Source organism: Dermacentor andersoni, chromosome 8, assembly GCF_023375885.2.
Source record: "Dermacentor andersoni chromosome 8, qqDerAnde1_hic_scaffold, whole genome shotgun sequence".
Taxonomy (NCBI): domain Eukaryota; kingdom Metazoa; phylum Arthropoda; class Arachnida; order Ixodida; family Ixodidae; genus Dermacentor; species Dermacentor andersoni.
This window is the reverse complement of record NC_092821.1, coordinates 118,917,088-118,944,913: the sequence shown is the minus strand read 5'-3', so window position 1 is coordinate 118,944,913 and position 27,826 is coordinate 118,917,088. Positions and strand designations below refer to the sequence as shown.

The window sequence follows — 27,826 nt, the reverse complement described above, 5'->3', positions numbered from 1 at the left end:
TCGTGAGCTTTTTGGTACATGGCTTCGAATGCAAACGATGCTAAGAATGAGACTAGGCAGGAGGACAATATTTTAGTGCTCCGTCGCGAGTACTCCTTAGTCCCGTAATTAGCGTTACTTAATTAACACGAACTTGTACCTGCTTAGTCATTTCGCTTCAAGTAGTTCAGTGGTGCTCGTTAACTGCCTAATGTCAGAAATAGTACGCCATTTTCGTCGAATATCAACTGCACTATCACAATTAGTGCATAACCACATCAGCCTAAGGCGTTGTGACCTAACTATACCGTGTTTCATAACTAAGGCGGGCCAAGTTGTTCAAAAGAAGTGGCTACGAGAAACGAAAACGCGGCCAAGTGTTTCTTAGTCGGCTTGCAAACGCTGGAGGATACAACTGCTATGATTGATCACGTGTCTAGCGAAATTCCTACTAGCATATTTAAAATGACTTGCATTAAATCATAGGCTACAATATCAAACTGTGCATCGCATTCGAAAACATCATATTAAACAGATTCCAACTTACTGCATTTCCCCCCGCCTTACTTTTTTTCCGGGCTTAAACGTTTTCCCACAGAACGCGAGAAAGAAGGCGAAATAGATGATTTCGTATGTTTTCCAGGCGATGTAGAGCGGCACTGTAAAGAGACGTTCAGAAACATTACTACTACCTAATGGCTAGCTTGTCAGACCCCCCCCCCCCATCCACCCACTACACTGCAGGGGTGGGGTCACATGGCGACACGGCGATGTCCTCCTCCCTCATGTAAGAGCTGGAGCGCCAGCAGTTGCAAATTTTCACCCGTCTGCTCTGTCGAGTTGCGGAGGTGACGATTTGTGGCAGCCAATGGGTATTTAGGTGCAGTTTCGTGTGATTTTTTAGGTACGCCAGTATTTTCGATCAATGGACCATTTGATGTTATAAAAAACACCCGATATAATGCCGAGTTTCCAATACGTAAATGGGAGAGGTCTTTTATAGAAACAATACAGGAACCTCTTGCCTTCTTCCATTTCTGTATCCCTCCCACAACATAGTTGTGGAGATGGGCATGTGCAAGAGTTAACTAGCGGCTTATCTAGCAGTGCGTATTACAAGATCGTATGCTATGGCCTTGAATTTCACTGCTGTATAAAATACAACGGCATTGTTGGACTTTCTAAATTTCTGACAGGCATCATACCGTGTTCGCAGTCGAGATATCATTAGCACCAATGTCTTACCGTAGGGAGACACCTGATTTGGCATTAGAGTTAACCCACATCTAGTGAACGGACTATCCACATTAAGAGTGACTGAGGTTACGCATTACATAGGATGAAGATTAGCACGACTCTACACAATGCGTATTGCTACGTAACAATATAGGCGACCTTCTTTGTGAACCGCCATCCTGAAGACAGGAGCCCTGATCCATCACAAGAGACAAAGACGCATTATTTTACCCGCAGAATCAAATATTCGCGTGAATGATAATCCCAACTGCGGATGAGCGTAATTTTTCTCTACTGCTTTAGATTCCAATAAAAAACTTCCAATGCCATAACAACCAAATCTACACTACACAGCTCCATATATAATGGGTCAGTCAGGTGGGCATACGACAAATTGGAGGAAAGTGTTTCACAATTGACAAATATACCTGCATGCAAGGTTAGACAAACTTCTCGCCCCAGAGAACTGCAATATCAATATTACTCTTCTACAATAAGACTGTCACGGAACCACACCACCTTCATTGTTTTAATCAAGCCGTTATTGCTCCCGGACATGCTACAAGGATGAGTAAGATTCATGACAGTGGTGTAAGCTAATGAACAGTGCCTTCTTTTCTTATTTTGCACTTTTCCGCATTTCCATAGCACGTGGTACCGACCAGGCAATTCACCACGCTCTGCGCTATTTCTTTTCAAAGAATATGACGAAAATAATAAACGAGAACTAATACTAATCAAACCACGTATAAACGCAATAAATGTCTAGGGGACAGCTGACGGATCAAATTTCTAGAGTTTTCTTTGATTTTATTGAAAAAGTTATACGGTTAAAATATTGTAGTTCCGATTTAAACGAAAAAGAGGCTCGCAGTACATTTAACCAAGAGCATAGTTGTGCCCGATGAGCGTAAGGGCACACCAATAGCAATCAAGTGTATAATTGGAGACACATTGGTGGGACATAATGGTCCGACACATAAACACACGTAAGACTAGCCAGTCAGGCTATATTTTTTCGTCGTTGCTATAGCATTCCGCGCAAAAAGTTAGCGCGAAGATTACAAAGGCAGGGTCAACAGGAACGCACAATGCTTCGCCTTTCCCTCTGATCGTGTGTTAGGGTGTGTCTGTTTTGGCCGTTCGTGTAAACGCGATGTGTAGCCACGAGGCGCTGTTTGTTGAGCAAGCGTACCTTTGGGGCCTGTGTGTTGGTCAGCAAGGCACCCAGTTATATTGCAGCTGCCCATGGAAGTGCAGCATTCCTCCTCTTGTGGATGCGGCCCGAGGGCTCACAAATACAGCAAGAGGTGCTTGGGCGATATGGATACTCCTTGGCTCTGCGCATCCTGGCAATGAAAGATAATGGAAGACAAAATGAAAAAAAAGATACTTCATTGGGTTTCGGGCTTCCAACTATCATGTTTGCGACAGCAGATGGCCCTGAGAGAAGAGATCGCCAAGCTTTCGAAAGCAATTCCCCCATAGCAATGCACACCAGGTCGCCGTCATCCATTACAGCGGAATCCTGGACTGCCCGAAACACTGAAATACGCAGGGCTCATTACCAAAAAGGGGCGCCTCTCCTAGTCCGGGTCCCTGATCGATGGATTAGTGAAGAGGCCTAGTCTTGCCACCTGGGACCTCACAAATAGATGCACAGATATCCACCACTCTCAGAGTTTTCGTGAAGCCAAAAGATCCACGCAATTTACCAAGCGTCGAGACTACGTGATAAGTTGTAGTGACAAGCGCCTCAGGCTCCTAAATGTACGCGCATTACTGCAAGTGCGTGAGTGAGAACCGCAGTCCTTTTTTGAACGACGACGTTCAAGGGCAAAATGAGGGGAGGCTCAGCTGCACGATATTGAAGATGGCGTACCTGTGAGAACTGAAACAGCAAAGCTAGTTTCCTGTTCTCCGCTGCTGTCGCAATAAAGATCTAAGAGTGCTTTCATATTTCAATCACGGCGCTTTACTGGAACAAGATGCAGGGGGAAATATCCGCGTCCATTACACCCTGTGAAAGCGGATGTAGAGCGAAGCTGCTGCCGACGTTAGACAAGCACCACCACCACAAAAGACGTTAGACAACAACAACACTGCTGGTCCTTCTTTTCCATAACTGCCATGCTTCGTGCTCACGCGTTGGCAGGTCGCGTTCTTAAATATGATGAATACGTGCGCGTGTTCCTTCTACGTGCGCAGATCGCCACATGGCCTCCTGACATCGCAAACAATGTGTCCTACGTGATCTCTTTCTGCCAGGTATTTTTGCGAACAGTTTTAACGTAAGGAGTGTCTAAGGTGAAGCTGTCTATGGCGACGATCGCAGGACTTCTTCCTGGCGTAACGCCGACAGAAAGCTATCATCTATGGCTGAAATCCCCAAATCTAATGGTTCATACCCCCGTAAGGCAGAGGCTACATGTACTCAGCATAGCGAAGCGAACAGTGCATGCATTCATTTGGAATCACGCGTATGACAGGCAGCACAACATACGTTTCTATAAAGTACATGTTCAATACAAGCACTGGAACCACGTCAATTGATAATTAGGCTCTCCCTCACCTACATGAAATGCGAAGCACGTAGCGCGCTGCGCATAGGTTCTCCGGCAAATATAACTATTGCCCAAGCTGCTTGGGCGACGGCGCCTTCACTGTAGCCTACGCAAAAGGGGGTGACGTAACTACAATTTTGTATGCAAGGGAAGAACCAGCCTAGCCAGCTATCTGCGCTGTGACGGGACGCCTGAAGAGAAGCCTGCATACGAGGCGCGGCGAATTTCTCTCCTCCCTGGTCCACTCTTTGTAGGTGCACGAAGTAGCGGCACAAGCCAAGTCGCAGGCTGTCGAAACCTCTTGGGCTAATAATCAGGTAAAGTGTACGTGAATGTCGCCACATGAATAATTCCAACCTACGTCGCAATGTGTACTCGTTCTAGTTATCGTTCACAGCTTCGGCCACCTTCACATCGTGGATTGTAGACCAATTTTTAAGAAGAAAGTGTTTTAATGTAGGCAGAACCAAGGACATGTCCCGTGGACGTACGTCACACAATCATAAAATAAACTGCTGGGGTGGCGATTCTTTGCCGTATTTTGCCAACTTCATGGTTAGGGCAGCCCGTATAGAAAGGATAGAAAAGTTTGTTTTAATAAATGAACTGTGCTGTCGATGATGAATATCCACCCGTCAGTACAGTCAACGCGTGTCAACAGACAATAATTGTTGACTTGAGTTCCTTACTTGGTGTGTGTAAGTAGTTTCATAAGCTAGCGAGATGATTTTTAATAGCTAGTTAAGATTCATACAAAGGTAAGGTTACTCAATCGGTTTGTCAGTCTAGCTAACACGTTTAATTCAGATTATTTGCAATCAGGTTGTGTAGGTTGTTTCCTCTCTTGCTATGCGTCAAAAATTGCAACAGTTTACTTAACCCAATAGTCGATCTAGCGTATGTAGGGCCTATTCCTCATGTCGCGTTGGATTTTTCTCTACTATGCACCGATTACTTTATAATCACCGCATTTTATCCTGAAGAAAACCCTGCTGGATCTGAGAACGCGCATTTGATTTTGTTATCAGCCAGATGGGTCGGGATCAGTGAATGCTAGAGTTTAGGATGCTAGAGATGCTAGATAGGATTGTTGTAAGTGTATATGCTCGAAATGAGATGCGCGCGATACGTGTCGAAGACATTTATGTAGACAATGAAAGAGTGATGAGCGTGTGACATACCGGTATCTTGCTGGCGGTCCTAGCGAGTGAAAAAGAGTGACACTGACATTGTTGCAATTCAAGGAAGCAATGGTATTTTGCAAACTTCTTTATAGGCTAGCGTGCTCTTCACGTTCCTGTGAACCTGTCGATAGCTTACAAATTCAGCAGTGCATCGGGTGTTCTCATTTCCTTTCTTGAGCATCTCCTGCAGCACCATTTATTGACGTAATTTCTCTATCGGTGGGTGCCAGGAGATTTTCGTTCGTTATAAACGCGTCCACCCATTGGAATTTCATGTCGTACGGACAACCCCATTTGGTTCCGAATATATACACCGAAAACATTTAGCAACTATGACATGGCCGACACATTGGCCCGACATAGAAACACACGTAACAATTCATGTCGCGTTGGATTTTTTTCGACTATGCCCTGATAATTTTATCTTCACCACGTTTTTTTTTCGTCTCTCTAGAATTCATCGCTAAACAACAGCGCGAAGAATAAACGTGCATGGTCAACCGGACACCACAACACTTCGTGTTTCCCTTTGTTCGTGCATGTGTGCATGTGTGTGCACTCCGAAGCTTTGCTACGAGTCACCCATCAGCAAGTGTACCTTTGGGATCGCAGTACTAGTCAGCAAGGCACCGAAGCCCCGGTGCAACCACAGGTAAAAGTGCATTAGTCCCGTGCTTCTGGTTGCTGCTCGAGGGCTCACCAATACAGCAGGTGGTTTCCGGGTGAGATGGATACTCCTCGACTCTGCGCATCTGGCAACAGAAGATAGTGGCAAAATAAAAAAAAGACACTTTATTGGGTCTTTCGGCTTTGAAGTATTCTGTATGGGACAGCAGCAGGACCTGACAGCAGAGACCACCACCATTTGAAGAGCGATTGGAAAGCACACCACGTCACCATCGTCCACTACATTCGGAATCTTCGACTGCGCGAAACCCAGCAATACGCAGGGCTCATGGGCTGAAAAGAGTGCCTCCTGTAGTGTGGGTCTGTCATATATGGATTACCAAAGAGACCCAGTCGTGCTAGCTGGTACATTCTAAATACATGCGAGGACATCCTCCAATCTCGGAGTTCAGCCAGCTCGAAGCAAATGCCCTCATCCTTCATCTAGGTTATGTAGACACGTTCCTTCATGTTTGTGTTACGTCGCAGCTCAATGATAAGTGCAAATCACCAAGAGTCGCAACTGTGCGATAAGTTGCAGTGGCAAGCGCCTCAGGCTCCTCGATGTACGAGGATTAGTGCAAGCCTACGAATGAGAACCGTAGTCGTTTTCTGAACGGCGAGGTTGAAGCGTAAAAGGAGGAGCTCCGTCATGAGTACTCTCTAGTACCGATATCGGCGTTAGTTCTTTCTAACGGTATTTCTTTTTAATGATAACACGAGCTTTACCCACCTAACTATCAGTTGCCTTGCACACGCTGCTGAATTTTGCTATGATCTGTCAGCTGACCAGTAAAAAAAAATGCCTAGATATATAACTTGGATAAAATCATAGGCTCCATTATCAAACCGTAGGAATAGTCAGGCTCCACTGTTTTTGTTGTTGTAATCGGCGTAGCATTCCGCGCAATACATTAGCACGAAGATTGCAGTGGCAGGGTTAACAGGAACGCACAATGCTTAGCGTTTCCCTCTGATTGTGTCTGCGTGTGTCTTGTCTGTGACGTTAGTCGAAACACGATGTGTTGCCACGAGGCACCGTTTAGCAAGCGTACCTTTGCGACTTCAGTGTTGGTCAGCAAGGCACCCAGTCTTTTTGCAGCCAAGCATACAAGTGCAGTAGTCCTCTCCTTGTGGGTACTGCCCGAGGGCTCACCGATCCAGCGGGTGGTGCCCGGATACTCCTTGGCTCGGCGCAGTCTGGCAACAAATAATAACGGAAAACAACAAGAAAGAAGAGAGACTTCGTGGGACTTCGGGCTCCCGACTATTCCGTTTGCGACAGCAAATGGCCCTGACAGTGTAAACCACCAATCTTTGAAGAGCAATTTGTCCATGGCAACGGACACCGCGTTGCAGTCGTCCACCACAGTTGGAATCTTCGACTGCACGAAATCCTGCAATTCACAGCGCTCTACGCTAGAAAACAGTGCCTTTGGTAGTCAGGGTCTCAACGGCTGCATTATCAAAGAGGCCTAGTCTTGCCATCTGGGCCACATGCAGGCGCTCATCGTCGCCAGGACCTGACGGCATCACCTACGCTGCTTTATGCCACCTAGGTGAAGATGGCCGAAGTAGACTTCTGGAATGTTATAACCACTCATGGAATGATGGCGCCGTTCCTGAGCGGTGGAAGTCCAGCCGCTTCGTAACATTCCTGAAGCCTGGAAAGTCGCCACTTGACCTAGCGTCCTACCGACCCATTGCGCTGTCCAGCTGTGTTGGGAAGGTCATGGAAAGAATGATTCTCACCCGCCTAGAATGGTATCTTGAGTACCACAACGTATACCCCGAGGCGATGACTGGGTTTAGAAGAGGTCGTTCCTCTATTGACCTTGTTGTACCGACGTGACCTCGTCACGTCGGTACAACAAGAAAAACACCGTAAGCGTATATCGGTTGTACTATTCGTCTATGTGAAAAGCCCTTATGATAATGTAACGCATGAAGCCATCTTGATGCCCTGGAAAATAATGGAATTGGTGGACGCATGTTTTGGTGGACTCGGAGCTATACAAATTATCCTTCTTTGTGCACAGTGCAGATGGCCGAACCGCTGACCATTACACTTGCTGTGGCGTCCCTCAGGGTGGGATTCTTAGCCCCACTTTGTTCAACCTTGCAATCCTTGGACTTGACGTTCTACAACACACAGTAAACCTTTCCATATATGCTGACAACATATGCATATGGGCCTCGTCAGTTTCACGTCTCCAGGTGGGTGCACGGCTCCAAAAAGCAGTGACCCTAACATCATCGTACCTGCGAGCTCAAGGCCTTAGCATTTCGACCGAGAAGTGCACCTTAGTCGCTTTTACCCCCAAGCCCATGACCTGGTACTCCATTTCTATTGACCACCAACCAATTTCCTACGCAAGAACTCACCGATTCCTAGGTGCTATTATCGACAGAGACCTTTCATGGAGCCCCCACATCTCATAGTTGAAGAAGAGGCTTACTTCTATCTCCCATATACTAAGGTTTCTTGCCGGTAAAACGTGGGGCACATCCGTGGCCTCTGTGTTTTTATCAATCGCCGTGCACACGCTGCTGAATTCTGCTATGATTGATCAGCTGAGTAGTAAAGAAAATTGCTTAAATTTCTCACTTAAATAAAATCATAGGCTCCATTATTAAACCGTAAATCACATTAGAAAACATCACATTGAACAATTTCCAAGTGACTACATTTCCTTCCGTGTGCGTGCGTTTTTTTTACGTGTTCCAAAGCTTTCCCGTGGAACGCAGGAAAGAAGGCAAAGTTACCGACTTCGCTTGTATTGCGCGAGTCAGAGCGGCGCTTTCAAAAGGGGACTCCAAAATATCAAGACTATAGCTAATGGCTAGCTTGGTGACCGCGAAAAAAGTGAGAAATCAACGGCGCAGCGGTATGCGAGTGCTTGCGCAACAGAGGAACGCGCGGTTAACGTGGGCTTTCCAGAGCGAGAGTGACATGGCGTCGCGGCGATGCCCTCTCCCCTCATCCAACACGCGGCGGGAAGAGTTACCTTTCGCAATCACTCTGCTCTGTCGAGGCGCGTATGTGACGTGGTGTCGCAGCCAATGGACGTTTAGGTGCCGCTTCGCTGCTTCGATTCCCATGAAGATGCGGTAATGCCAATGAAATTGAATGCGTGTCCACGTTATCGCCTACACAGCTTCATGGCAAGCGCATCGGACCTACGACAAACCAGAGGGAATTGTTTCACAATAGACATACCTGCGTACGTCTATATACGAAATTGTTGGTCCCAAAGAAATCTAATATCAATACTTATCCTTCTACAATAATATACTCGCGTAACCACATTGTCATCATCATCATCATCATCATCGTGATCAAAACTTTGCTATTGAATGAAAAGCCGGAGCTGTCGCCCTATCAGGTGAGCTTATCAGAGCGCTGGTGGTAGTTCTTGTAAGGCGAAGGTCCCTGGTCCATGAACTGCGCATGTGCAATTCAAAATTTCAAGCGTGAATATTTGTTTTTGAGGAACCGTTTCAAATTTTTTCCCGTCGTTCTCCCTGCAAAACCTGCAAGAGGCGAACTTGCCGTTTCACGAAGGGGCATAAAATGACGAGTTAAGGCGATACCCACTCTTGCGTGGTGAACTGATTGAGGATGCCTGAGCGCTGCGAATGACAGAAAGAGAGAAAGGGGGGAGGCGGCTGAGTGAAAGGTGACGAAAGCGGCTGCATGGAAAACGAAATTTAACCTTAGCCATCGGGGCATAAGGAGAAGCAGCAAATATGTAATAGCAGAGTTTGGGAAATGAAACTTAAAAAAAAAAAGTTTCATTTCCCAAACTCTGCTATTACATATTTGCTGCTTCTCCTTATGCCCCGATGGCTAAGGTTAAATTTGGTTTTCCATGGAGCCGCTTTCATCACCTTTCACTCAGCCGCCCCCCCCCCCCCCCTTTCTCTCTTTCTGTCATTCATTCTGTCATTGTTTCACATACTTCTTCGGTGGATCTGATGTTTTGCATTTCGACTTTTTAAATGAGATTTCACTTTAGGTACTGTATCAGCAAGATCGAAGCAAATGCCCTCATCATTCTTCTAGGTTACGTAGACACCTTCCTTATTATTTTTGTTACAGCTATTTCGTCATTCTCATTAACACCTATTTCAGTCGAATCGCAACTATGCTTTCGTAACTGCCTCGTGCGAGGCAATGTGTCATTGCTTTCGCCACTACACACAACGCAACTACGATTTCTACGCTTGTGGTGTCTTGCACCGATGTGTGGGATTGTAATTACTCTGTACAAATTTCACTAATGTTATTAATCTTTTTATTAATGTTACTGTAATTCATATTTTGTGAGAGGTGGATATTAGCGAACGGGATATGATTTCCCGTTTCAGTGTTTGTAAATTTGCCTTACTATAAGCGCATCACCCGTCATCTGTGGTTACCCTGATAATCGTGTCGTTATAACGATCACTGCTAGGGCTAATCGTTGTACAAATGGTGACCAATGACGTAAGAGAAATACCAGCTCATAGGATAATGGCCAATGGTCAGATCCAAATTTGAGCTCCTTGAAGGCGTGTAGCATATGACAAATGCTGTTCACAAAGGACTGAATACCAAGAAAGACACAGCGATACAACAAAGAGAGAGAGACAATGAATGTGATACCTGCGTTAGTGATAGCAACATGCCTTGAATTTCACTGCCATATGAAATTCAATGGCCTTGTTAAATCGTTAAATTTCTGACAGGCATCACCCCTCGTTTGTAGTCGAGACATCATAAGGACCGATGTCTTAACCTGCGCAGACACCTGACTTGGCCTTTGAGTTCCCCCACATCTAGTGCACGGTCTTTCCAGATAAATAGTAACTGAGGTTAGGCAATGCATAGGCTGCAGATCTGCAGGAATGTACACAATGCACAAAGGCGACCTTCGTTATCCGTGATCCTGAACAAAAGAGTCCTGCTCCGTCACAAGAAACAGGCACACAGATGCCGCGTAGTGTCTTCTTAGCGTTATTTTATTCTCGACCATGCCGTAACATTTGCACGCTGAATCAAAGCTTTGCGTCAGGTGTAATCGCAACGCCGGATGAGCGTAAATCTTCCATACTACTTTTGATTCCAATCAACACACAGCCAATGCCAGGAAAACCAAATCCGTGAGCTCGTTCTCAGCTACACAGCTCCATATCCAGTGGGTCATTCGGGTGAACATACGACAAATCAGAGGGTAGTGTTTCATAATTAATAAGGTTTTGTCTATCGTCAAAATCTAATATCAGTACCGCTATTCTACAGTAAGACTGTCAGAGAACCACACCATCTTCATCATTTTTTTCACACCGTTATTGCTCCCGGGCACGCTACAAACGCTGGTGTAAGGACTATTAATGACGCTGGTGTAAGAAAATAAACTACTCCATTTCATTTTTTCGCACTTTACCTCATTTTCACGACAAGTGGTACCGATGAGACCATTCGTCACGCACTGTGCTGTTTTCTTTAAAAAAATATGACGAAAATAAACGGGAACAACCAATAACTGTATTTGAACTCTAGGGGACAGTTGAGGGATCACACGTCTAGACTTTTCTTCCCTTTTATTGAAAAATAATACGGTTCAGATACGCCAGTTCCGACATAAAGCAAAAAAAAGTCCGCAGTATATTTTTCCACGAGCATACTTTTGCCCGATATGCATAAGGCCAAACTAAAAGCCAGCAAGTATCGAATTGTCGACATGCTGATGCGACACAGAAACACAAGCAAGAACAGTGAGTTAGGCTCCACTTTTTTTGTTGTAGTCGCCATAGCATTCCGCGCAATACATTAGCGCGAAGATTACAGAGGCAGGGTCAACAGGAACGCAAAATGCTTCGCGTTTCCCTCTGATCGTGTGTGCGTGTGTCTGTCTGCGCTGTTAGTCTCCAAACACGATGTGTTTCCACGAGGCAACGGTCAGCGAGCGTACCTTTGGGACCTCAGTGTTGTTCGTTAAGGCAGGTCGGTGCAACCACACACAGAAGTGCCGTAGTCTCGTCGTTCTGGGTGCTGCCCGAGGGCTCGCCGGTACGACGGGTGGGGCCCGGGTAAAATGGATACTCCTTGGGTCAGCGCAGTCTGGCAACGAAAGGTAATGGAAAACAAAAAAAAGAAAGAAGAGACAGTTATTGGGTCTCCGGGCTCCGAAGTATTCTGTTTGCGACAGCAGATGGCCCTGACAGCGTAAACCGCCAATCTGTGAAGAGCAATTTGTCCATAGCAATGGACACCGCGTTGCAGTCGTCCACCGAAGTGGGAATCTTCCACTGCCCGAAATCCTGCAATTCACAGGGCTCGTTCCCAGGAAACAGTGCCTCTCGTAGTTCGGGTCACATGGATGGATTATCGAAGAGGCCTAGTCTTGCCGTCTGGGACCTTACAAAGATGCGCGCTAATTACCAAACGTCGAGACTGCGCGATAATTTAGTGGCAAGCGCCTCAGGTTACTAAATGTACGTGCATTACTACAAGTAGACGAGTGAGAATCCTAGTCCTTAATCGCTAGGTCGAAGCGTAAAATCAGGGGCGGCTCTACTGCATCAGGTCAGGTCAGTTTATTTCCATAAAGGCCTCTTTATCACGGCTGTTGCATAAGGCGTGGGGTACATCATGCAACGACAATTCAAGGTGACAGTAAACGGGACATTTGAAATGCGGTAGATACCCTGTATCAACATATACATACTCCCGACAAATTGTGACTTAGAAGAAAAAAAAACTAATAATTTTGGCAAAACAGAACAAACATCGCCAATGGACAATTCATAACAACTAGTGGAACATTTCTAAAGAGGCAGATACCTTGCATACAAGCGAAAACGCCCGTTAGACGAATAAATTGTACAAGAAAGGATAATGAATATGGCAAAATAGAAGCTACATAAGCAATGAATATATTGTGATTATTTTAGATACAACCTGGGGGGGAAGGGCATTCCAATATGTTCAAGTTAGAGAAAATATGAAGTAGGGAAGGTAGTAGTGTGCGTGCGTTGTTTTAAAAGGTAGAGCAGACGACCAATGCGTTGGGATATTCTTGCGGGTGGAGTCTTGTATGACATACGATGAATGTCATACGATGTATGTCATGTCATACGATGACATGTATAACCAACGCTGGCTATATTACGGCGGTGCGAGAACGGCTGTAACTCAGATTTCTCTTTTAAGGATGATATGCTTATGTCATATGAGCAGGATGAATGAATGTATCTTGCTGCACGATTATAGAAGGTCTCAACTGCGCTAACTAGATCTTTTTGATATGGGTTCCGGATTGGTGACGCACATTCGACTTAAGCCTGATAATAGATTTGTACACCAAAAGTCTGACATCCGTAGATGATATTGAAGACTGCGTAATGGGGCGAACTGAAACAGTAAATTGAGTTTCCAGTTCTCCGCTGCTGTCGCAATAAAGATTGATGATATATTTCTTGTTCCAATTGAAGCACCATAACGGAACGACAATATGCGGGGGAAAAAATTCGCCTTCATTACACCTTCTGAAAGCGGATGCCGACGATTGCCGACGTTAGACATTCACCACCACCACCACAAGTGACGTTGGAATACAACATAGTGCTGGCTCTTCCTTTCCCTTTCGAATGATTCGTTCTCACGCTGCAGGCAGGTCGCGTTCACAAATATGACGAATACGTGCGCGTGCTTCTTTTACACCTGCAGTTTGCCACATGGCCGACTGACATCACTAACAATATGTCCTACGTGATCATTTTCTGCTACTTGATTTCACGAACAGTTCTATAACGCAAAAGGGATCTAAAATGAATCTGTCTATGGCGCAACGCCTACAGAAAACTATCATCTATGGTTAAAAGCCTCAAATCTAATGGCTCATACACCCGTAAGGCGTAGGCTACAAGTACTCAGCAAAGCGAAGCGAACCGTGCATACATTCTTTGGAATCACGCGCAAGACATGCAGAACAGCCTAACTTTCAATAAAGAACAAGCTCAATACAAGCACTTGAACCACGTAATTGATGATAAGGCGCTCGTTCGTCTACATGCAATGCGAAGCACCTAACGATTTCCGCAAACCTTCCCCGGTAAATATTACTATTCAGGAAGTTGCCTCGGCGACGGCAGCTTGACTGTAGCCTATGAAAGAGCGAGTGACGTAAGTACAATTCCGTACGTAAGAGAAGAGCCCGCCTAGCAAATTATCTGCGCTGTGACGGGACTCCTGAACAGCGTGCATACGAGGTGCGGCGAATTTCTCTCCTCCTTGGTCCACTCTTTTTAGGTGCACGAAGTAACGGCACAAGCCAAGTCGCAGGCCGTCGAAACCTCTTGGGCTAATAATCAGGTAAAGTGCATGTGAATGTCGCCACGTGAATATTTTCGACCTACGTCGCAATGTGTACTCGTTCTAGTTGTCGTTTACAGCTTCGACGTCCAGCCACCTGTACATCGTGGATTAGAGAGCATTTTTTTAAAAAAGAGAGTGCTTTAATCTGGGCTTTACCAAAAACATGTCCCTGCACGTAGGTTAAACATTCATTATAAAATAAACTACTTAGGTGGCGATTCTTTCCCGTATTGCGCCTACCAAATGGTTAGGGAAGCCCGCATAGAAAGGATAGAAAGGTTTGCTTTATTAAAGGAACTTTGCTTCTCATGTTGAATATCCTTGCGTCAGCACAGTCAACGGATGTCAACTGACAATAATGGTTGACTTCCTTACTTGGTATGTGTGTGTAGTTTCATAAGCTTGCGATATCATTGTAGACAGCTAAAACTGAGGTTACTCGATCGGTTTGTCAGTCTTAAAACGTCCAATTCCTGTAACTCGCAATCAAGTTATCTAGGTTGTCTCCTTTGTTGCTATGCGTGACAAACTTAGATAGCCTACTATACCCAACAGTCGATGTAGTGTATGTGGTGCCAATTCCATATGCTTTTATTTTTCTGTATTCGTCACCCACAATTTTATGTTCACCGTTTTTCTTTAAGCAAAGCCTGCTGCATTGGAGAGCGCTCACTTGATTGTTTATTACTCTCACGGTCGTTATCTGTGTCCAAATACTTGCAAATGAAACAAAAGTGCGGCCCAATTAAACTCGCGGAAAATTATATCGGCCTATGTGGCGACGATGAATGGGCAGCTCTTCCGTGGTTCGTTAAACCGTTACAGTTTTGGCTCGTAAGTGTAAACGCTGCAAATGAGAACAGCGCGTTAACTGCCGAAGCCATTGATGCAGACGATGGAAGAGGGAAGAGCACGTGACAACGGTATCGCGATGCCGGTGCTAGCAAGCCAAAAAGAGTGAGAATGACTTTGTTGTCACAAAGCCATTGATTTCAACAAGTTGTCTTCAGTGGTTAATGTGTTCTGCATGTTCCTATGACCTCGTCCATTGCCTACAAATTCCGCTACGGCCTGGGTGTTCTCTTTTCGCCTTCTACAGCATCTCCGGCAGCATTATCTATTGATGTAGTTACGCTATCAGAGAATTTCCACCTACTAGAATTTCATGCCGTAGGAATCAACCCCATTTGTCTATAAGCGATAGTTCGTTCTTCTTGTGAAAATAATTTTTTGTGGGAACCTCAGTGGTTCCCAAAATATATTCGCCGAAAAAACTTACCAACTATGACATGGTCTACATGTCAGTGCAACATAGAAAAACATGTAATAATAGTGCGTTAGGCTCGATTTTTTTGTTGTATCTACAGCATCCACCGCTCAACACTAGCGCGAAGAATGCGACGGCAGGTTTAACAGGACAGCAAAACCCTTCGTGTTTCCGTGTGTTCGTGTGCGCATGCGTGTGAGTTTGCGCGTTCGTTCGTCCGTCTTTGCGCCGTTCGTGCTAACGTGATCCGCTGCCACGAGGCACCGTTCAGCAAGCGTACCTTTGCGACCTCACTGTTGGTCAGCAAGGCACCGAATCCCCGGTGCAGCCACACGTGGAAGTGCAGTAGTACTATGCTTCTGGCTGCTGCTCGAGGGCTCACCGGTACTGCGGGAGGTGCCCGGGTGAGATGGATACTCCTCGGGTCTGCGCATCTGGCAACAAGAGATATTGGAAATCAAAAAGAAAGAAAGAAGACTTGATTGAGAATTCCAGCTTCGAACTATTCTGCATGCGAGACTAGCAGGACCTGACAGGAGAAAGGGGAATTTTCCTATTGCAGTACACACTTGCGTCACCGTCCTCCACTACGGTCGGAATCTTCGACTGCCCGAAACTTCGCAATACACAGCGCTCATCGGCTGAAAACTGCACCTCGAGTAGTCTGTGTCTGTCATGGATGAATTATCGAAGTTGGCCAGTCTTGCAAACTGAGACCTGGGACCTCATAAAGATCCGCGCAAATTATGAGACGTCGAGACTGAGCGGCATGTTATAGTGGCAAGCGCCTCAGGCTATTAAATGTACTCCGCGTTACCGCAAGCGCATGACTGAGAACCGTAGTCCTTTTCTGAAAGGCGAGGTCGTAGCGTAAGATGAGGGACTGCTTAACTGCGTTATTTTGAAGAGGGCGTATCGAGTGCATTATCATAATTTCGGCGTAACGACGCTACAGTATGGCCCGGTGACCTTACTATAGCGTGTTTCCTAATTAAGACCTACCAAGCTTTAAAAATTAAAGGGATACGAGATATGGCAACGCGGCCAATTGTGTTTTTGTAAGTCGGCTTGTACACGCTGGTGAATTCTACTATGATTGATCAGCTGAATAGACAAAATAATTCCTTAATGTATCAATTGCAAAAAAATCGTAAGGGTAAGTCACCAAACTGTACAGCGCATTAGGAGGCATTATATGGAACAGTTTCCAGGTCACTATTTCACCATTTCCTGTAAATTTGCAATTTGGTAGGCTTCCCTAATCTCCCTTGTCGCGTTGCTAACGCGCACTAGTAACAACCAATTTAAATCATTTTCTGACAAAGTCATGTGACCCAAAAGTGGAAGCCTGTTTTAAAGATCAGGTCAGGCGCCTGCATATTCTGGTTACCAGATGCGTATGACCACCTCTGCCACGGAGGGCTTAAGCAGGAAGTGTAAAAATGGATCGAATGCAAGCAGTGCCACTGCAAGAAAAAAGAAAGTTGCTGTCGTATCATACGTTCATTGCAATTCACATAATCTCAGAAGAATAGCGGTGAAATCGGGGCTGAACATGGTTTGCTGTGGCCCTGACCGTCTACAGAAGCTATGCAAACTGGTTAATACAGAGAATAACAAGACACGCATGTTCTACTCAACATCGCAATCAATTAGTAACCTGCACTCACAACGTTGCCTATGCCATCCCACTTTCGTGCAGAAGAACGTATGTAGGTCAAACTGGCAGATGCACTAGTGAGAGATCAATAGAGCATCGATATAACGTCCCTAGGGTAATCTCGGGTCGTTCGGGTATTCATTGCCGAGATAGTTCCGGCAAACCCATGTTTGAAAGCACTTCCATTCTATATAGGGCTCAAAGCAGGATGACAAGGGAGATTGTGGAAGCCTACGAAATTGCAAAATTACAGGAAAGGTGCGTGAGCAAGCCATCAGTGTCGCTGTCTTAAAAGGAGATACGATTGCTCGGTTTATCTTTGTAACCATTGCAGTATATGTTTCCACCTTGCCTTGCACACGTATAAGGTACATCAATATGTACCACTGAACGTTTTTTCCGGTCACGTTTGTTTCCGTTCGTACGGCATATATATATTTCGATGTGTGCTAAAATAAATCTATAGTTGAAAGTGAAGCCCTCTCTCTGTGTATGTGTTTCTTTCTACGACCTCGTTCAGTCGCGCTGGCTATCGTTTTCACGTGTCTGTATTTCTAATGTTTCTCTTACTTTAAGCGCATCACCCGTCATTTGTAATAACCATAAGAAAAAAAATCTGTTACTTAATTCCAGCTCATATGATAATTGCCAATGAACAGATCCTAATTTGAGCTCTTTGAAATCACGTGTAGGGTATGACAACTGCTGTGCAGAAAAGACCAAAGGCCAAAAAAGTAGACAGCCAAACTACAAACACAGTGTTAGAGACAATGAATGCGATCGTTGTATTACTGACAGGAAAATGTAAAAAAAAAACTTGTAAAATCATCTCTTCCTAAAGGCTATTCATTGCAGAAGCGATTTCGCTCGCGAAATGCGTGATTGTCTTTTTTTTTTTTCGTCGTCCTCGCTCTTTCTTGCCGAATATTATATAATTATTCATACACCTCTAAAAGGTGTCGGCTGAAGATTTCCGCACCGATATTGAAAGCTGCCACAAAGTAGGATTTTCATGCCGTACACTGAGTGTGTCAACAAATGAGACAAGGATGTTGTATTACACGTCCTTAAACTTATTTGGAGCACTTTTGTTCGCAGTATGCCAACATCAAACACAACTCCGAGGGTATGAGTCGTCAGTACGACATCGAAACCACCTCAGCACTTGTGTGTGTCGGCTTTTTCTGTCCTCTTCGGTGTGCTTTTGCTGACGCATTACACAAAGGACTTGCCCAATAACTTAGCGTAAGAGAAAATTCTAGCAGACTGTAATGCTATACATGTTATTAAAATTAATCTAGTCAATGGCAAAGAGCAGTTGCGAATGCAATGATTTGTCAACTTGGCCCCAGCTGCTACAGCAAAGAATAACTAGGTACGGTAAGCGGGACAAGACCGCCCTTTAATATCCGATGCATTTGCGTTTATTTTATGTCTTTGCTCTGCCCGTATATGCATGTTTATTAGAAGCAAGGTCAAACTATGACATCGATTTTAGCCACGCATACCCTATAGAACGTCGTTATTTGGCACCAACAAGGCACCGAGGCGGTGGTGGACCCTCATGAAGAACTGTTGTAGGGCACGAGTCGCGACACCAACAGGGGCACCTCAGGGCAGGGTCTCTGGGGTAATCCTGGACAGGTGAACATCCTTCGTTTCGCCGCAGCCTGTCAGGAGAGAAAAGTTTTAGCAAACTTGTTTTGTCCCTCCTACACAGAGGTGTTTGCTGCCGCAAAATCAACGCGATGTCAAAGGTCATAGCTACATCTGGGCCACATAATGGTGCGTTCCCGTTGCAGTATACCAGCACCCAGGATGTGATATGTACATAAATAGACGCAACTACACTCTGCGTGTGTGGAGCTCAAAACTTCGCGCACATTACCAAGCAGCGATAGTTCTAGGGAAGTTGCAGGGATGTATATATATATATATATATATATATATATATACACACACACACACACGTGTGGGTGTGTGTGTGTGTAAGCGACAATAGAAATGGACTTAACCACTTATGTACACTCCTCTTCAGCAGTCCTTACTATACGTGGCCTTCCCATCGGTCGCTACGCAGGTTCTTTTTTTATGCAAGCCGAAGGGCAGTTACGTCCCACCCTGCTTCTGGCGCTACAGCTGCCTGCCGCTTCCATGCAACTGCAGCTTATGCAACTGCAATCTTCACCGAGAAAGGCACGCGGCGAATGCTATGCGCGTAGGCGAGCTTTCCGGTTCTTCTTGCCTTTCTCCCCTCGCAGCCAGCGCCACTGCTGCAGCGGAGGCGAGCGCCATCTGGTGGTGTTGCAAAGAACCAAGCTGTGCAAGAGATGCGCGCCTCCCGCTGATTAGTTGGGTTGAGCGCATGAACAGGACCGATGCCTTCGGGGGTAAAGGTGTAAAGCTCCAAAGTAAACAAAAATCTAAATTTCATTATTTGGTAGATATCTTTGTAACCAATGACAACAATGGTATGTAGCAACGTACATATGTACATGCGTAATGAATAAACAACATGTACATGGTTATTGCTTTTCACGATTGCTTTCATAAAACGTCTATGTTATTTTATTCTGTTGTTTCCTCTGCCTTGGTTTTTTTTTTCTCTGGCAATTTTTCAATCCAGGTTTGAAAACAGTAGTGTCTTTTTTCAATGCTGTCGCAGTGACCGCCTCATCCCGTCAAATACCTATCTATATCGCTAGTAAAACCACTTGTAATGCGTACCGTTATGCGTTGGAACTCATTGTGCAACAAGATTTCGTCGTTGTCGGCTGTAAGAGAAGGCGCTCAATTTCACGAATTTTTCTTTGTTACGCGCCTAAAGATGTTGCTATGCGAAGCGTCCGACGCTCAGAGTATGCACCACCTTTATTCAGCATTAGGACGCGTTCAATAAGAAGACAACATGGCTGGCCTTGCAGAAACAGGCCTAAGTGCCACAGTACGATTACAGACAGGCAGCCGATTTCGTGGACGAACGCGTCTTTGAGCCTGTTTCTTGCTAGTCAGCTCGGAGATGTGCAACGAAGCTGCCACTGTTTTGTGGAACACACGCTTCACTTTCCGGTTATTTCCAATTCCCTTCAAGGGGGCACGCAATAATTGTTTTCTCGGTAATAGGCGCAGTCGCTTCCTGCACACAGCGGGCCTTAGGTACAATACAGCTCGTGCAGCGTCAAACTGCTCGCGAAGTTCGGTAATTTGTGTCAGACGATACGCAAATCATGACGGCCGCCCAACAATCAACAGATTTTCACGAAGTAGGATTTCTGCTGCTCGAAGAATATGAGCCATTTATGTACACCAGAACTGCAATTAACAGCTAACATAAGATAGCTTTGCTTTTCACTAGAAATGAGAAATATGTTGACTCTGAAAACTAGAACAGTACACACGGGGCAGACAGACTTCACAAGCGCTGGAACATAAATAAGGTTGACGAGATTAAATTCTTTGTGCGGATCCTTCCGTCACTACATTTAACACATGCTAACTGGCAATCATGGTTGGCTGGAAATACTTCCAGGGAAAGTGTAAGGGCTTTCAAAAGCTAATGAGATTATTCTAGTCGGCTGGAAACGAGGCTACTTGATCGGTCTGTAAGTCAGGCTAACGCATATAATTCAGTTTCCCCGACACCCGATAGTAGATGTAGTGCTTCCGGTGTCTGTACTTCTCGTGCCACATTGAATTATTCTTTATTTTGTATTCACAAATGTGGATCCCCACATTTCTCATATTAAGGAGAACCATGTTGCATTGGACAACGCCCACTTGATTGTCCTGACAGCATGGAGAAGGAGATTACAAGTTATCGGTGTCCAAACGCTGGCAATTGAGGTAAGATTCTGGAGCAATAGATCACGCGCCAATTAATATGAGCCTATGTCGTGTCGGCTAATTGGCAATTCTTCCATTGATCTTGGAGCGGCAAGACTTTCGGCTTGTTGTAAAAGGATACTTCATTTGAGAACAGCGCGATAAGTGCCGAAGGCTGTGATGCAAACGATGAAACAGTGAACAGCGCGCGACATATGACATATCGTTATCGCCCTGCTAGTGAACCAAAAAAAAGGACCACACTGACACTGTTGAATTTAACAGTGCCATAGGTTTCAACAAACTCGTCTACATTGGCTTACCAGAACAAGTCCATAGCTTACAAGTTATGCTCTTGGTTGCATTTCTTTATCTTTTCGCTTCCTTCAGCGCCTCTGACTGCATTTTGCATTGATGTAGTTCCTCTAAAAGTGGACGCAAACATATATTCACCGCAGCTCGAAACGCCACCACACATTGCAATTTCGTGCCCTATGAACAACCCCATTTCTTCATAAGCGAGATAAGAAGTCTTCCTTCTGCCTACCGGTTTTGTGGCGAATTGTTTGGTTCCGAGTACACGTACGCCGCAATTAAATTTAGCAAGTATGGAATCACCCACATATTGGTGCGACATGGAAACACACCAAAGAATAGCATGCTTGGCTTAACTTTTTTTCATTGTCGTCGTCTCTGTAGGATTGAGCGCTAAACACTAGAGCGAAGAATACAAAGGCAGGGTTAACAGGAAAGCACAACGCCCCGTGTTTCCCTCAGTCCGTGTGTGCGTGCGTGCGCGTTTGCGTGTGTCTATCCTTACGCCGTTCTTGCAAACACGATCAGTTGCCACGAGGCACCGTTCAGCAAGTGTACCTTTTGGGACTTCCGACGAGGTCGGCAAGGCACCAAAACCCCCGTGCAACCACACGTAAAAGCTAAGGAGCCCGGCGCTTCTGGCTGTTACTAGAGGGCTCACAGATATTGCTGGCGGTGCACCGGTGAAAGGAATACTCCTTGGCTCGACGCAGTCTGCAAGAAAGGATAGTGGCAAAAAAAGAAGGCCATTTATTTCGACTTCGGGCTTGTAAATATTCTGTTTGCGACAGCAGCAGGACCTGACAGCTAAGTCCGTCAACCTATCAATAGCAATTTTCCCATTCCAGTACACGCAGCGTAGCCGTCGTCAACTACAGTGATGGAATCTTGGACTGCCCGACACCCTGCAATACACAGCGCTCATCGGCTAAAAGCAGTGTCTCTCGTAGTCCAGGCCGGCTATGCATAGGCGCCTAAATGTACGCGCATTACTGTAAGCTCGCGAACGTGAATCCTAACCCTTTTCCTAACGGCAAGGTTCAAGCGTTAAATGAGGGCCGGCTCAAAGGCATGATATTGAAGAAGGCGTAAAACAAATCTATTTTCCAGTTCTCCACTCCTTTCGTGAGAATCATCTAAGTTTGGTTTCATACTTCGATTGATCCGTCCTACTGGAACGACGAGATGAAGGGAAGGAAAATCCGCCTCCATTCCACCCGGTTGGAACTGGATTTGCATCCAAGGTGTTGCCCACGTTACACAAGCAGAACCGACAGTAGGCAAGCACCATCACCACACGCGATGTTAGGCCACAAACTGCTCGCGTTCCTTTTCCCTCTGCCGTTGTTCGTGCTGACGCTGTTCTTCAGACTTACGCATACGTGGCCTACCCATACTGCAGCGGCAACGACACTGAAATCCGTAATTGGGTTATTTCTTGAAAAAAAAAAAAAAAAGAAAAAGAACCACACGTCGCCATCTGCAAGCGCTCTCTCTTCAACAGTCATCCCATACGCTTTTCCTGTTACTGTGCGAGGTCTGTCTGAGGTGTCGTGGCTGCTAGGTGACGCTACTGTTTTTGAATGAGCATGAACCGGTTAAAAGATCCCGACCAACTAGAGACTAACAGCTACTACAACTACAAAAGCTACAGGAGTGCCGTACTTAGCGTTATTTGCTTTATAATATTAACGCGAACTTTTACCAACTCAGTCATTTCTCTGCAAGTAGTTCAGTGGTGCTCGTTAACCGCCTAATGTCACAAATAGTACGTCATTTTCTCCGAATATCGACGGCACTATCGTAATTACTGCATAACCACATCGCCCTAAGGCGCTGTGAACTTACTATACCGTGTTTCCTAACTAAGGCGGGCCAAGTTGTTCAAAAGAAGTGGCTATAAAAAACGAAAACGCGGTCAACAAGTGTGTTTCTTAGTCGTCTTGCAAACGCTGGTGGATTCTACTGCTATGATTGATTACGTGTCTAGCGAAATTCCTACTCCCATATTTAAAATGACTTGCATTAAATCACAGGCTACAATATCAAACTGTGCATCGCATTAGAAAACATCATAACAAACAGATTTCAACTTACTGCATTTCCCCCCGCCTTTTTTTTTTTTTTGCGGGTTTAGACGTTTTACCACAGAACGCGAGAAAGAAGGCGAAATAGTTTATTTCGTACGTTTTCCAGGCGATATAGAGCGGCACTGTAAAGAGACGATCAAAAATAATAACACTACCTAATGGCTAGCTTGTCAGACCACCCACTACGCTACAGGGGTGGGGTCACGTGGAGACACGGCGATGTCCTCCTTCCTCATGTAACAGCTGGAGCGCCAGCAGTTGCTAATTTTCACCCAGTCTGCTCTGTCGAGGTGCGCAGGTGACGATTTGTGGCAGCCAATGGGTATTTAGGTGCAGTTTCGTGCGGTTTTTTATGTACCTTTTATGGACACCCGGTATAATGCCGAGTTTCCAATATGTAAATGGGAGAGGTCTTTTATTGAAACGATACAGGAACCCCTTAACTACTATTTTTTTATCCCTCCCGTAACATAGTTATGGAGATGGGCATGTCCAGGAGTTAACTAGCGACTTATGTAGTTGTGCGTATTAAACGATCTTCTGCTATCGCCTTGAATTTCACTGCCGTATAAAATTCAACGGCATTGTTGAAGTTTCTAAATTTCTGACAGGCATCATACCATGTTCGTAGTCAAGAAATCATTAGCACCGATGTTTTAACGTCCGCAGAGACCTTATTTGGCGTTTGAGTTCACCCACATCTAGTGAACGGTTTTTCCACATAAAGAGCGACTGAGCTTACGCATTACATTGGATGAAGGTCAGCTCGACTCTACACAATGCATATAGGCGACTTTGTAAGCCGTCATCCTGAACAAAACAGTCCTGCTCCGTCACAATAAACAAAGACGCACCGATCCAGCATTGTGTCTTCTTTTCAGCGCTATTTTATTGCCGACCATATCGTAATATTCTTTTATCCGCAGAATCAGAGCTTCGCCTGAGTGATAATCCCAACGCCGGATGAGCGTAACTCTTCAATACTGCCTTCGTTTCCAATCAAAACACACCCAATGCAAAGAAAAACAAATCCTGTCCTCGTTCTGTGCTGCACAGCTCCGTATTCAGTGGGTCAGCCGGGTGGGCATACGACAAATCAGAGGGAAGTGTTTCACAATTGATAAATATACCAGTATGCAACGATACACAAACTTCTCACCCTAGAGAAACGCAATATCAATATTGATCTTCTACAATAAGACTGTCACGGAACCACACCATCTTCATTGTTTTAATCAAGCGGTTATTGCTCCCGGGCATGTTATAAGGATGAGTAAGATTCATGACAGTAGTGTAAGCTACTAAATAGTGTCTTTTTCTTTTTTTCTGCACTTCGCCGCATTTCTATAACACGTGGTACCGACGAGGCAATTCGCCACGCGCTGCGCTATTTGGTTTCATAGAATACGACGAAAATTATAAACGAGGACTAATACTAATCAAACTACAAATAAGTGTGTTAAAAGTTTAGGGGAGAGCTGACGGATCAAATTTCTAGACTTCGTTTTAAACAAAAAGAGGTTCGCAGTACACTTTTCCAAGAACACAGTGTTGCCCGATGAGCGTAAGTGCAGACCAATTGCAAGCAAGTGTCTAATTGTAAGCACATTGATGCGACATAATGGTCCGACACAAAGGCACGTAAGGATAGTCGGTCAGGCTATATATTTTTTTCGTCGTCGCTATAGCATTCGGCGCAAAAACTTAGCGCGAAGACTACAAAGGCATCGTGTGTTAGGGTGTGTCTGTTTTTGCTGTTCGTACAAACACGATCCGTTGCCACGAGGCACCATTCAACAAGTGTACCTTTGGGGCCTCAGTGTCGGTTAGCAAGGCACCCAATCCTTCTGCAGCCAAGCATACAAGTGCAGTATTCCTCTCCTTGTGGATACGGCCCGAGGGCTCACCAATACAGCGCGAGGTGGCCGGGTGATATGGATACTCCTTGGCTCTGCGCATCCTGGCAATGATAGATAATTGAAGACAAAATGAAATAAAAGAGACTGCATTGGGTTTCGGGCTTCGAACTATTATGTTTGCGAAAGCAGATTGCCCTGATAGAAGAGATCGCCAAGCTTTCAAAAGCCATTTCCCCATAGCAATGCACACCGCGTCGGCGTCATCCATTACAGCGGAATACTGGACTGCCCGAAACCCTGCAATACACATCGCTCATTGCCAGAAAACGGCGCCTCTCCTAGTCTGGGTCCTTGATTGATGGATTAGTGAAGAGGCCAAGTCTTGCCACCTCGGACCTCACAAATAGATGCACAGATATCCACCACTCTCAGAATTTTCGTGAAGCCAAAAGATCCGCGCAATTTACCAAGCGTCGAGACTACGTGATAAGTTGTAGTGACAAGCGCCTCACGCTCCTCAATGTACGCGAATTATGCAACTGCGTGAGTCAGAAGCGCAGTCCTTTCCTGAACGACGATGTTGAAGCGAAAAATGAGGGGAGGCTCAACTGCACGATATTGAAGATGGCGTACCTGTGAGAACTGAAACAGCAAAGCTATTTTGCGGTTCTCCGCTGCTGTCGCAATAAAGATCTAGGAGTTGTTTCATATTTCAATCTCAGCGCTCTACTGGAGCGACAAGATGCAGGGGAAAATATCCGCGTCCATTACACCCTGTGAAAGCGGATGTAGAGCGAAGCTGCTGCCGACGTTAGAGAAGCACCACCACCACAAGCGACGTTAGACAACAACAACACTGCTCGTTCTTTTCCATAACTGCCATGATTCGTGCTCACGCGTTGGCAGGTCGCGTTCTTAAATATGACGAATACGTGCGCGTGTTCCTTCTACGTGTGCAGTTCGCCACACGGCCTGCTGACATCACTAACTATGTGTCCTACCTGATCTTTTTCGGCCACGTATTTTTACGAACAGTTCTAACGTCAGGAGTGTCTAAGGTGATGATGTCTATGGCGACGATCGCAGGACTTCTTCATGGCGTAACGCCGACAGAAAGCTATCATCTATGGCTGAAATCCCCAAGTCCAATGGTTCACACCCCCGTAATGTATAGGCTACAAGTACTAAGCATAGCGAAGCGAACAGTGCATACATTCTTTTGGAATCACGCGTACGGCATGCAGAACAGCATACGTTTCAATAAGGAACAACTTGAATACAAGCACTGGAACCACATAATTTATGATAAGGCGCTCCTTTGTCTACATGCAATGCGAAGCACGTGAAGCTCCCCGCAAACGTTCCCTGGTAAATATTACTATCGCCGAAGCCGCCTCGGCGACGGCAGCTTGACTGCAGCATAAGAAAAACAGAGTGACGTAAGTACAATTTTCTACGTAAGAGAAGAACCCGCCTAGCAAGTTATCTGCGCTGTGACGGGACTCCTGAACAGCGTGCATACGAGGCGCGGCGAATTTCTCTCCTCTCTGGTCCACTCCTTGTAAGTGCACGAAGTAGCGGCACAAGCCAAGTCGCAGTCCGTCGAAACCTCGTGGGCTAATAATCAGGTAAAGTGCGTGTGAATGTCGCCACGTGAATATTTTCAAGCTACGTCGCAATGTGTACTCGTTCTAGTTGTCGGTTACAGCTTCGCCGTCCTTCACATCGTGGATTGGAGACAATTTTTTAACAAGGAAGTGCTTTAATCTGGGCTCTACCAAAACTATGTCCCGCGCGCATAAGTCACGCTATCATTATAAGATAAACTACTGTGGTGGCGATACTTTGCCGTATTGTGGTTTCCTAATTGTTAGGGAAGCCCGCAGAGAAAGGATAGAAAGGTTTGTTTATTAAAGGAACTATGCTCTCCATGATAAATATCCTTCTGTCAGCACAGTCAACGCATGTCAACCGACAATAATTGTCGACTAGAGTTCCTTACTTGGTACGTGTAAGTAGTTTCATAAGCTAGCGAAATGATTGTTGCTGGCTACTTAAGATTCATACACAGGTAAGGTTACTCGACCAGTTTGTCAGTCTTGCTAACACGTTTAGTTCAGTATATTTGCAATCAGGTTACCTAGGTTGTCTCCTTTCTTGCTATGCATCAAACGTTGCAACCGTTTCCCAATAGTCGATGTAGCGCATGCGGGACCTAGTCCTCATGTAGCGTTGGATTGTTCTCTATTCTTCAAGGATAACTTTATATTCACCACGTTTTATGCTTAAAATATGTCTGCTGCATCGGAGAACGCGCACTTGATTGTGTCATTAGCCGGATGGTCGCAATCGGTGTCCAAACGCTGCCAAAGAAAATAACATTTCGGTACAATTGAAGTTGCGCCAAACAATAGGCGCATATGTGGTGGCGGTCAATGGGCAACTCTTCCGTGCTTCTTTGAGCCACTACAGTTTCCGCTTGCTGTAACAGTATACGATGCAAATGAGAGCCGCGCGATAAGTGCTGAAGGCATTGACCCAGACGATGAAATAGTGAAGAGGACGTGACATACCGGTGTAGTGATGGCGGTCTTAGCGAGCGAAAAAGAGTGACGCTGACGTTGTTGCAATTCAAAGAGCCACTGGTTTCTGGCAACTTTTCTTCATTGGCTACCGTGCTCCGCACGTTCCTGTGAACTTGTCTATAGGTTACAAACTCAGCTGCGGGTTGGGTTTTTTTCTTTTCGCTTTCTTGAGCATCTCCTGTAGCATTATTTATTGATGTGGTTATTGTATCGGAGGGTGTCAGCAGATTTTCGTTC

At 45.4% G+C, this 27,826-nt stretch overlaps 1 long non-coding RNA gene across 2 annotated transcripts in view; it reads right to left on the bottom strand.

Annotated features, from left to right (window-relative positions):
- Nucleotides 1-18,569, bottom strand: part of LOC126529141 (uncharacterized) — a 31,175-nt gene extending 12,606 nt beyond the window's left edge. For both annotated transcript variants that reach the window (XR_008611970.2, XR_008611969.2), the window contains exons 1-6: nt 18,427-18,569; nt 15,539-15,692; nt 11,587-11,735; nt 6,685-6,829; nt 5,562-5,715; nt 2,411-2,564 (exon numbers count right to left, since the gene is read on the bottom strand). This is a non-coding gene — a long non-coding RNA (uncharacterized lncRNA). The remainder of the gene's footprint in view (nt 1-2,410; nt 2,565-5,561; nt 5,716-6,684; nt 6,830-11,586; nt 11,736-15,538; nt 15,693-18,426) is intronic.
- Between the last annotated feature and the right edge of the window lie 9,257 nt (nt 18,570-27,826).